An 11,333-nucleotide genomic window follows, 5' to 3' on the forward strand; every position below is an offset into this window, starting at 1 on the left:
ACTCTCCATGATACTTTTCAGTCAACTCCCAGAATATTTCCAAGTTGGCAATGATCAATGCGGTATCCTGTCTCAAAATGGGAGAGAGATGCACACCTTTTTTAACTTTGAAAAGTACATTGCTTTCAAACAGTAGTTGTTACTATTATTTACATTGTATTTACGTAATTTAGAGCAATCCAACGGGGGTGAGGGCAGAGGCGTGGAATCAGTGTGGCTATAAAAGCACGGAATCAATCTTCTCCTTGGAGAGGGGAAAAACCTGGCAACGTTTCTCCCCATGACCTATACAGGAGCGACATCTGTGGATAAGGGGAAGGGGCACAGCATCCAGAAAAGGAGAAGATCAGCATTGTGCAAAGTCCTAGTTGGAACGTTTAAGTTCTTGTTTCTGCGATGGAAGTTCCCAATTGTTTTGCCCTTTGATCATGAGTACCAAGATTCTCTTCCTTATCCTCTGCTCCCCCTTCCCTCAGGCATATTTAATGGGTATTAGAATTGGAACTGAGGCAGTGAACATTCTATTTTTACCCACTTCTGACACTAATGAACTCCCTAAAATAAGCTATCATCTGTCCTGCATCACCCCTGCAGGAGAGGGAGTGTTGCAGTGCAAAGGGAACTGAATTGAGAGGCAGGAAGACAAGTTCCAATCCCAGTAGGGACACTTGGCATGTGCTTCTCTAGCCAAGTACCTTGACTTCTTGGTGCTTCAGTATCCTCACCATTAAAATAAATGAGGGGAGCCATTTCCAACTGTAAATCTATGATCCTATGAGATATCTCTCTAGTGGATTTCAAACTACCTGTAAAGGAAAGATTTCCAAAACTGCTCTAAGGAGAGTTTTGGTGTGTGTTTATATACATAGATATGAATATTTGAATGTAAAAAAGCCAAAAAGAGAGAGAGAGAGAGAGAGAGAGAGAGAGAGAGCTTATGCAAGACACCTCTTTCTCTTTTCTAAGCCTCAATATCTTGTTTCTTCCTCTGGTAAAATAACAGATTTTGATGATGTGATTTTTTTAAGGTCCATGTTAATTCTAAATTTTGAGATGCTCTAAAGTTAAATCCATCAGGAAGTTATCAAGTTTATTTGTTTCCAGTAAAGATGCCCAGCATCCCTCAAAGGGGATGGCCACCTGGTGGCTCCCTCTTCTTCATGACCCATGTTTCATATTCTTCACACAAACTGTTCATAGCTAGTGAACCAGGAGAGTCCACTCATAATTTATCCAGAGAGAGCTGCAGCAGAGTTAAGGGAAACAGATTACTTTTCTAAATATTTAAACTCTGGACAACAAACAGAGCCAGTGCTTGCTTTTCCCAATATAACCTCTTTCATATGGCAAAGAGGAGAGAGATTTGAAAGATAGTCAGATTATGAAGTATCAGGGAAGGGATCAAAACTTTCCAGAATTTAAACCGTAAGGTAGAAAGTGTGACTATCGTCATGGACACAGAGCTAATTTAAGCTGTGGATATGCATATAAGGAGGCTTCTTTTAATGCTTTGTTGGTTTGAGGGAGCTGAGTTGGCCATTTCTTTTATAGGTAAAATGTGGAAGTCTTGCTTTTTCTTCCAATAAACAAGTTTCCTAAAAACAGTGTCTTCTGCTTCTTTGTGGGGATAATTTTCACTGTATATCCATTTCTATGAGAATATAAATAAGTTAGGGGCAGCCAGGTAGCACAGCAAGTAAGAGCACCGGCTCCAGTGTTGAGAAGACCTGGAGATCGAATCCCGGGCTCAGACACTTAGCACCCACCCAGAAACACCTGGCTGTGTAACCTTGAGCAAGTTGCTTAACCCCAATTGCTTAGGGGTGGCCAGGTGGCTCAGTGAGTAAGAGCACCAGCTCCAGTGTCGGGATGACCTGGATCAAATCCGGGCTCAGATACTCAGCACCACACCCAGAAATAACTGGCTGTGTAACCTTGAGTAAGTTACTTAACCCCGATTGCTTTAAGAAAAAAAGAGAGAGAATATAAATAAGTTGTCTATGCTTCAGTCAAATACTTCTTAAGTACCTTCTGTGCACTAGCCACTCTACTAGGTAAGAGATAGACACACAAAGACACAAAGAGAAATAGAGAAACAGAGAGGAGAGATACAGATATAGAGACAGTCAAAGACAGACAAATGGGCAGAGACAGAGATGACCGGGACAGAGAGAGAGATACAGAGACAGGCTGATAGAAAGGGACAGAGTCCTTGGCCTCAAGCCACTGTAGTTGTTTCCTCATAACTCCACTTCATGAGGAAATTGAACCTTTCTTTGAATGTGCTCTGTTCTCATGCAGAGCTAGGAATATGAAAGATTGGTGAAATGCAAAGACTGATCCATGTGTTGCAGTAGGAGTCTGTTCATCCCTGAATTTTGCTTCATAAACTTCTTCCCCAACTCTTCTTGAGATGAAGAAAGGCACTCTATGGGAACATCCAGATTTTAGGAAATGGAAATAGGAACTGTCACCATATTTTGCCAGTCTCTGAGGGGTCATTGATTTTGGACACAAAGTAAAGTAGGAGACTTGACCACAGGCAAGCAGAATAAAGCGCTCAAACATATTCCACCTGGCCCTGTGCTCTACCTTCCCAGGAAACCTGAGAAAGATAGGATTTTGCAGCCAGGCAGCTTAACCTTGATCTGGCCAGTTCCAGTCCAGCCTTGTACATGAAAAAAACAAAACAAAATAAACAAAGCAAAGCATACAACAAGGCAGTTCTCCTGCGTACAATGTAATAAGCCTTATGCCTGACTCTGAGGGCAGTCAGCGAAGGGTTCCATCTTGAGTGAGATGAGGATGTGCTGTGTCTTGAGCTGGGGGGGGGGCCCTAATCAAACACAATCCTTTCATTTTATAGTCAGGAACCTCTCTATGATCCAGAGAGGGGATGTGGTTTGCCAAAAGGTCAATCAGTCATTTATTGAGGACCTATTATCTTGTTTCTTCCTCTGGTAAAATAACAAATTTTGGCTATGTGATTTTTTTGAGGTTCATGTTGATTCCAAATTTTGAGATGCTCCAATGTTAAATCCATCAGGAAGTCATCAAGTTTATTGTTTCCAGTAAAGATGCCCAGCATTCCTCAAGGGGGATGGCCACCTGGTGGTTCCCTGTTCTTAGCAGGCGCTGTGCTCACATTGGCTATAAAAACAGTGAAAAGATACTGGTGATCCAAAAAGAGGTAATAGTCATCCCTTGCACTTGGGAGCTTACAATCTAATGAAGTCAAACAAAGTTAGTAAGAATTGACCATGGGAAGAGTAGAAGCAGCAAGGGGCACCTTGCATCTCCCAGCTTCTGCACTAGAGATTCCAATTAACAAATAACAGCAGAAGGGATTCCAAGGTAACCCAACTCAGCTCTCCTGGCGGGGTGGTATGACTAAGCCCGCCCTGGTGACCTTGGCTCATGTTCCTCCTCTCTACCCTGCTAGTAACTTGTTGGATCTATTTTTATTATATTCCTGACAGAACGCATCCATCGGGTGTGCTGGTGGAAGTACAGGCAAATAGTTGTGCAATCACTGGTGGGATTCAGAGTGGAAGAGTAGAATGTAACAGGATCAAGATTTGGAGCAGGAAAGTACCATTAAATTCATTCGCATCATATTACAGCTGATGGAGACGAAACCCAGAAAAGTTTGATGGTTTGGCCAGGTAAGACCAGAGATTGGCTGTTAAGAATTTAATATTCTAGCCTAAACACTGCCAATTCTACAGATGAGGACACTGGGGCCCAGTGATAGATGTGGTTTGCCTGTTACACAAATAGCAAGTGGCAGAAGTGGGTTTCCACCCACACACCTAGTGATTGTCAGTCTGTCCTTTCCACACTGCCATACAAACCCTCAAACCCCCAGACCAGTGCATTTTACTAGGGATGTGCAGTAGCAGAGATTTGGGTTTTGCAGGGAGAATTGCTGGCGAACTGCTATCTAGTCACAGCAGAGTCCAGTGGGCCTCTGGGCAAATGCTGGAAAATGGCGCCCCCCAGATCTTTCTGGCGAGCAGGTGAAGCACAGCTGGAGGGGTCAGAGTAGCCCTGGAGCCACAGGAATAGCCACTGCAGGCACTCCAGGGCACAGAGCACTTCTCTCTCTTATTGTAGCCCCTGGCTTCTGGAGTATCCTCAAAAGGAACCAGAGAGCCGCCTGGGAGACCTGAGCAGGGCCGTGCGCAAGGCTCCCGGAGCTTGCAGGACTCAGTGTTGGCCAGGCACAACCTCACGATCTGGCCCCTCTGCCCCACTGCTGAGTCTTGTTTCTGCGCAGCAGCGGTGACTTTCCCTCCTAAGCATGTGTCTCTATCTCTCTGTTACTCCCCCCTCTCTGTCTCTCTCTCTGTCTCTCTCTCTCTCTTTCCCTCCCTCCCTCCTTCCCTCACTTCCTCCCTCTCCTCTTCTCCTTTCATCTCTTCCTCCCACTCTCTCCCTTTCCCCTTCTCTCTTCTCTCCCTCCATCTCCCACTCCCCCTCTCCCTCCTCCTCCTCCTTCCTCTTCCTTCCTTCCCTCTCTTTCATTCTCCTTCCACCCTCTCCCCTTCTCTTTGTCTTTCCCCCTCTTCCTCCCCCTTCCTCTCTCTTCCTCCCCCACCCCACATTTTCAAGGTGCCTTGGTCATTAAAAGGGATGTTGCCCAAGTCTAAGGTATGACACTATCCCTCAGTTTTACCCAACAGATTCAATTTCTACCCAGGTTATGGAGGTGATAATAAAAGTAATCAGAAGACTGCCTTTCCAACCAAGATGCTGCCCAAATCTTCACAGCAGCCTCCTCCAAACTTGACCAAAATCCCTCTTGTTCAAAGGCACTTCCTTATCCAGCCCCATAGTTACTTGGCCCTTTCTCAGTCATTCTTCCAAGGAATGAGGAGGCCACAGAATTCAAAAATTCAAATGGATTTGTCCAGATGCAGCTTCCCCCAAATTATCTCTAGAGTTATTTCAAAACCCAGGCTCCCAGGAAAAACTCATTTGGAAAGCTGTGCACTGCTAATGAGCTTTTTTTTTCTATTTTCTTGAAACAGTGAGAATGTTGTTGCCAGGTCAAGTATGTTATGAATCTGTTTATTAACTTTAACATTAAGTAGCCAAAAGGATGGTAGATTTAGAGTTGGAAGGGACCTAAGAAGAAATCAATCAATTAAAAGCCATTCAATGTGTATTCGCTATGTGTCCCCATGTGCTAGGTGATGGAGATATAGATACAAATGATTATTCAATCCTTGCCTTCAAGGAGCTTACATTCTAATGGAGAAGACAACAAATAGAGATGTATGTCCTTATAAAATCAGCATAAGGTGCAAGGGAAAGAAATATATATTACTTATTGTTACTTGTTATATTATTTGTTGCTACTATGTTAGACACTTCCCTAAGCATATTTACAAATATTGATTCATTTGCTCCTCACAGCCACCCTGCCATTTTAATAATTGAGGAAACTGACATAGGCAGAACATAAATGATTCTCCCAGAGTCACACAATTAGTAAGTGTCTGAGGTTAGTTCTTGAACTCTGATCATCTGGATTCCAGATTTGGAGTTCTATATACTGTGCCACCTAGGGCAGCTAAGTGGTGCAGTGGTAAGACTGCTGAGCCTGCACTCAGGAAGACCTAAAGTTCGACTCTGGCCTCAAACACTTACTAGCTGTGTGACTGGGCAAATTACTTAGCCTTGTTTGCTTCAGGTCCCTCATCTGAAAGATGAGCTGGAGAAGGGAATGGCAAACCATTGGTGCACCTTTGCCAAGAAAACCACAAATGACTGAACAAAAACAACAAACAACACTGCTTCCTGGCTTTCTCAGAGAAAACAAACCCAATAGAAAATAGTTAAGTACACAGTGATTTGGGCAGGAGGGCACCAAGAGTTGAAAGGCTAAGTAAAAACCCCTTTGAGCTGTATCTTGAAGAGAGTGAAGGATTGCTTCCATATATAGGAGATAACAAGGGGATGCATGTGTGAAGAGAGTAAAGAGACAGTGAGAAGGCTTGGAGATGGGAGTGTTTTTGTAATAGATCAATTGGACTGGATTACAGAGGATGGGGTCAAATGAAGCTAGTGGCGAAGTAGGTGAAAATCTAAATAGAAGGATTTCTATTTCATCTGAGAAGCAATAGACAGATGTTGAAATAAAGAAAGACTTATGTTCAGATCTCCTTATAAGGAAAATCACTTTGGCAGTATTAGATATGACATGATTTCAAGGGGTTTGAAGATAAGAGAATATGGAGAGCACTTAGATAATGGTGTCAATTTCCCTAGTAATGTAAAGTCATTTGATCCTGAAAAGTTAATTCACAGATGAAGAAACTGAGGGCCACAGATGACATGGCCTCTTTTTCTCACTGATTCCTTGCAAGAACTTGATCCAGTAATTGAATCTCTGTGCACTAGTTTTTTCATTCAAATTCACCTCGTACAGGAAGCCCATCCTGGTAAACTCCATTGCCAGTGACTACCTCCTAGAAATTATTTTGTAAGCATTTTAATTTAATTTTCTAGGTACATATTGTATACTTTAAATCCAGTGATCCTACTTCTTACACAGGAAGCTAGATGATCCAGTAAATGGAATGCTGGAGCTGGAGTCAGAAAGACATCAAATCCAGCCTTTGGCAATTACTAACAGTTTGACTCTGACCAAGTCACTTAACCTCTTCACCTCTCTTTGCCTCAGTTTCCTCATCTGTTAACTGTATATAATAATAGCACTACATCCCAGGGTTGTTGTGAAGATCAAATGAGATAATACTTATAAAAGTGCTTAGCACCATTCCTGACATAATTGGTACTATACAAATGTTATTTATTATTATTATTATTTTCATTATTTTTCCCCATAAGATTGTAAGCTCTTGGAGGACAAGACTTATTTCAATTCTGATCATTGTTTCCCCAGTGGCTAGCAAATAGAAGTACTTGATAAATGCCTATTTAATTGAGTTATTAAAATCAATAAAGTTAATCATTTAATAAGTAATTATACATCTACTGAGTGTCATTCTATATTAAGCACCATAAAACAAAACAAAACAAAAACCATAACAGTCTGTCCTCCAGGAGCTTCCACTCTGGATCAATGTGTATGTGTAAGTGTGTATATGTATATGTTGGGGGGGGAGCAGTGGTTATGAACACATACACATTTGCAACAAAAAAGAATTTGTATTACATGACTTTCAAAGTCTGTTGCAGCTCTAACTCTGATACAATCATATGCTCAAAAGAGCAGTTATTTTCTCTTGGGGAGGAAGACCCACCTTGGAGCATGAAGAGTTAGAGAAAAGTGACAAATTAGCGCATGGGGATTCACCAGAGTAAAGCTATCCAAAAATGTTTGCCTAAGCATGACTTACAGCCCTTATTGTGGAAATGACAGCAGGGGAGACCCCATCAGACATGCTGGAAATGATTTCAATTCAATGAAGAGAAAGGAATTGGAATATTTAGCGATTAAATATGTACATGGAAATAGCGTTATTATATGTAAGCATTGATACGTTCCAGTAAAGCTGTGCATTTCATCTCAAGGGTGCCTTGCTAGTATGGCATTCTGCACATCGCTGGTGACAAAACCTTGCTGTGCATTGCTGATGAGAAAGGACTTAGTCCTGACCTACATTCCTGGGGTCTACATTTCAGGGGTTGGGGAAAAGATTTAAGTCTCTTTAGAGCAAAGTCCAAGACATCTTTGAATTTATCTTATTTTGGAATAAAGATTATGCTGATGCCTGGTACATCGGGTAGGTATCAAGCTGTCTGAAAGGATCCTGGAAGGAGCTTGCAGAAAACTGAGTGTCACAGGTCTGCTGTGTGTGATGTATAGCATGGCTTAAAAATGCCTTCTTCAGCTTATGGGGTTCACAGAAGTTTTCTGGTATTACAGAATTGAAAGGGACCTCAGCTAGCATCTAGTATAACCTATTTTCCAGAGAGACTGACCACGCCCCCCCCACTGTAATATGCAAAACCATTGACAATGTTTGCATGTACATTTTTTTTTGCATGTGCATTTCTAATGAAGAGAAACTCACTACTTCAACAGTCAGCCCGGTGTTCCCTGGGATAGCTTTCATAGTAACAGTAATTTTCTTTGTTTTTCCTGATATTAAAGGCTAAATTGGCTTCTTTGCAACCTACATCCATGGTCACTATTTTATTCTCTGGGGCTCAAGAAAACAAACTGAATCACCATCTTCTCCATGGCCACCTTTCTAGTACTTGAAGTCTGCCATTTGGAACTCTGCCCCTTGCCAAGGATTCTGCTCTCTGACCAAACATTCTAGTTACTTCACCTATCCCCTGTGTTTCATTAACTTTTTTTTTCTCATCATCTGGTTGTTCTCCAGATCACCATTCACTTTCCTATGATGATGTCACAGACCTGAGTTTTATATTCCAGGTCTGGCCTGAATACAGGAACCATTGATCAGCTTTTTTTGTTCTTAGACATTCCACTTCTGAGAGCACTCTGCATTCATACTGAATCTTTTGTTGCCATTCCATGTTACTAATTATTATTCAATAATTCCATAGAATATATTCTGGTTAAATTTTTATAACAAATGTTTCAAAAAGAAAGCAAAACTTTTCTGTCAATATTGGGGGGGGGGTTATATGTGAACTCCAGTCCACGTAAAAATGGATTTGGATGCATATATATATATATATATATATATACATATATATTATATGTACACAAAATTACATATTTGTGGACAATAAAAGAAAATCAACCTGCACAATTGGGAAAGACTTAAAAATTGGTGCTAAAACAGAAATAATGGTTTTTAATGTATGTATACGTGGGTGAGTATATACATATATACACATATATGTATGTATTTGCAACTCCATTCATTAAAAAAGTACTTTATCATAGAATATCTGACTATTGTGTACTATCATTTCAAAAGATAAGATCAAAACTTCCTGAAGGCCAACACTCTCAAAGAGCAGTCCAGCATGCTGATTACTTTGCACTCTGCTTATGCATGCCTCCCCTTGGACCTGGGACAGCATCAGTGCATTCCTATTCCACAATGCAGATTGGCAGCTCATGTCTATTTTGCTAGAGACAGCACTAAGCCTGGAGAGACAAGAACTTGCCCCTGGTCATCCAAACAATATGTGTTAGAGATAAGATTTGAACTTCCTAACCCCAGGGCCAGCTCTCTGTGCAATGCAACATAATGACTTTTCCATCATTTATATTTTTTTATATTTTTAAAAAGTTCATTTAAAAAATAAACAGCTATTAATAAGAAAAATATGGGCTATAGGCTACTATGGAATTTTCAGTTCACACTTCTAATTCCCCCACCATTCTCCCTTCCAGTGACAGAGAAGACAGGGAAAGCAGATGCCACGCAGCATCTGGCTCCATCACCGTCATGCAGTCATGCTCACTTTCTTGGCATTTCTGTGGGGGTCTCCACAGTGATTAGCATGCCAGGCAGCTCACTGGGTTGTGTGGAGAGTCAGGATATTTTGATTTTATCATTGTTAGAAATGATTTGTACAACAGTTGAATGTTTCTATGATTAAGCACATGCTATTCTTTTGTTTGTTATTAGAACTGTAAACTTAAAAGAAATTAATATTTCTCTTTAAAATACTCTTATATTTAACCTGAATATAGGTGTTGATTTCCTTCTAAACAAAATCTTATTTCAGAATAAAATTTCATATTTGAAAGAGACTTCTGAGGTTACATAATCTCAACCATACCTTAATATATTGTTGTTGTTCAGTCTTTTCAGTTGTGTCTGGCCTTCTATGAACTCATTTGGGATTTTCTTGGCAGAGATAGTGGAGTAGTTTGTCATTTCTTTCTCCAACTCCTTTTACAGTTGAGGAATTGAAGTAAATAGGGTTAAGTGACTTACCCAGGGTCACACAGCTAGTAAGCATCTGAGGTCAGATTTGAACTCAGGAAATGAGTGTTCCTGACTTCAGGCCTGGCACTTTATACACTGTGTCACCTGGCTGCCCTCACCTTAACAGAGAGAGAGAGAGAGAGAGAGAGAGAGAGAGAGAGAGGGAGAGAGATGCTCTCCCTAATAAATCTTATCAGTAGCCATTCAGTAAAATGTAACTCTCTACAGGCAGAGATACTCTCATTTCTATTTTTTTTCATCAACCCTGGGACTGACAAGCCAGTAGTTTAATAAATGCCAGTTACTTAATCCCTCCTTCAAAACCTCCACTGAAGCAACAATCACTAAACATATGTATGGAGAAAATCACTAGCTGTTAAACACAAATACATGTAAGTAAATGATGGTCTTCTGTCTCTCCAAGTCAGATCTCAATCAGTATTTTCTTAGAATATGAAAATAATCTCTTCAGTTAGAACTTTTTCCCCTCAAAGGCCAAATGAGATAGATGGTTAGTAGGCATGGGACAAAAAGAAACTGATGGAGCTCAAATATGACTTCAGCCAACACTGTGTTCTCAGAAGCTATTTTCATGTAGTGTAAAGTCTATGAATCCAGTAATAGATTTTATAATTCTATTCAAAGCTTTTTTTATCTCACATTTTAGAGGCAAAACGTTATAGTGGGTAGAGCTTGCCCTGAAGCCAGAGAGAATTGAGTCCAAATCTTGCCTCTGAGAAATAATGGGCGTGTGATACTCCACAATCTAGTTAACCTCTAAATGCTTTAGGCAACTCTCATAATACTCTGTTTCAAGGAAGGTGTGTAAGAGCACTGGCATTCAGTCCCTAACTCCATCTGTCCCATGCTATTTTCTTAAGCTTTCAGAAGGAAAACAGTTTATATACAAATAATATTTTTCTCCAGAATATGTTTTCAAGGACTGTGTTTCTTTACAAGTTCTCACTAGCAAGCTAAGAGGCAACTAGGGAGCTTGGTGGATAGAGTCCTGGACCTGGATTCAGGAACATTTATTTTTTGTGAATCTAGCCTCAGAAACTTTCAAGTAGTGTGACTCTAGGCAAGTTACTTCACCCTGTTTGTTTAGTCGCTTCATCTATAAAATGGGTTGGAGAAGGAAATGGCAAATCAGTCCAGTATCTTTGCCAAGAAAACCCCAAATGAGGTCACAAAGTATCAGGCATGACTGAAAATTATTGAACAAAAAAAGCAAGGTAATTGGATGGTATCAACATGTGTTCAAACCAAGTTGGTTAGAATGGATGGAAGGGAACCTTGGATATTCTATTTATTTGAAGCATGGTCTGTCCAAGTATACAGAAAGCTGATAAGAAAGGGAGGATGGATAGAAGAGAATATTATGCTGCTAACTAGCACAGTGCATAGAGTACAGAGTTCAGTTAGGGAATAACTGAGTTT

The sequence above is a fragment of the Petaurus breviceps genome, unplaced genomic scaffold, assembly GCF_028583685.1.
Source record: "Petaurus breviceps papuanus isolate PSGF00001 unplaced genomic scaffold, PetGlider_PUasm1.0 490, whole genome shotgun sequence".
In the NCBI taxonomy this organism is placed as follows: Eukaryota; Metazoa; Chordata; class Mammalia; order Diprotodontia; family Petauridae; genus Petaurus; species Petaurus breviceps.